The sequence below is a fragment of the Saccopteryx bilineata genome, chromosome 3, assembly GCF_036850765.1.
Source record: "Saccopteryx bilineata isolate mSacBil1 chromosome 3, mSacBil1_pri_phased_curated, whole genome shotgun sequence".
Taxonomy (NCBI): Eukaryota; Metazoa; Chordata; class Mammalia; order Chiroptera; family Emballonuridae; genus Saccopteryx; species Saccopteryx bilineata.
In genome coordinates this window covers 159,722,892-159,723,436 of record NC_089492.1, presented here as the reverse complement: position 1 = coordinate 159,723,436, position 545 = coordinate 159,722,892, and the positions used below count along the sequence as shown (strand labels likewise).

Here is a 545-nt window from a genome sequence, read left to right as displayed (position 1 = left end):
ACATATTGCACCAAATCTTAAGACAAAGGATACTGGACATTAAGAAAGAGGTTCACCCCAGTCTTTACAATCTAGTGCATTCACTTTTCTTCTTGTGTGTACTCTGCTAGCATTGTTACAAAAACCAAGATGTGATCCCAGTTTCTGCAATTAGCACAGTGCTTATACAAGAAGGCCAAAAACCTGGCTGTTTTTGTTTTATAATTAGACAAGTTACTGCTCTTTCAACATTAATATAAAACTGTTTGATTCCTTCAAGAGTCAATTCTTCCTTTTTCACCAGAATTCGAATTGGATCTCCCATGAATTTTTTGGTCACTTCCAACACATCAGTTGGCATCGTGGCAGAAAGCAATACAACCTTTAAAAAGACGATGGTAGGCCCTGACCGGTTGGCTCAGTGGTAGAGCATTGGCCTGGTGTGCAGGAGTCCCGGGTTTGATTCCCGGCCAGGGCACACAAGAGAAGTGCCCATCTGCTTCTCCACCCCTCCCCCTCTCCTTCCTCTCTGTCTCTCTCTTCCTCTCCCACAGCCAAGGCTCCAT

At 44.0% G+C, this 545-nt stretch overlaps 1 non-coding gene across 1 annotated transcript; it reads right to left on the bottom strand.

The window, feature by feature from the left end:
* Positions 1 to 176, bottom strand: LOC136332462 (small nucleolar RNA SNORA81). The gene has a single exon (XR_010730720.1). It is a non-coding gene; the product is annotated as a small nucleolar RNA SNORA81 (small nucleolar RNA).
* Between the last annotated feature and the right edge of the window lie 369 nt (positions 177 to 545).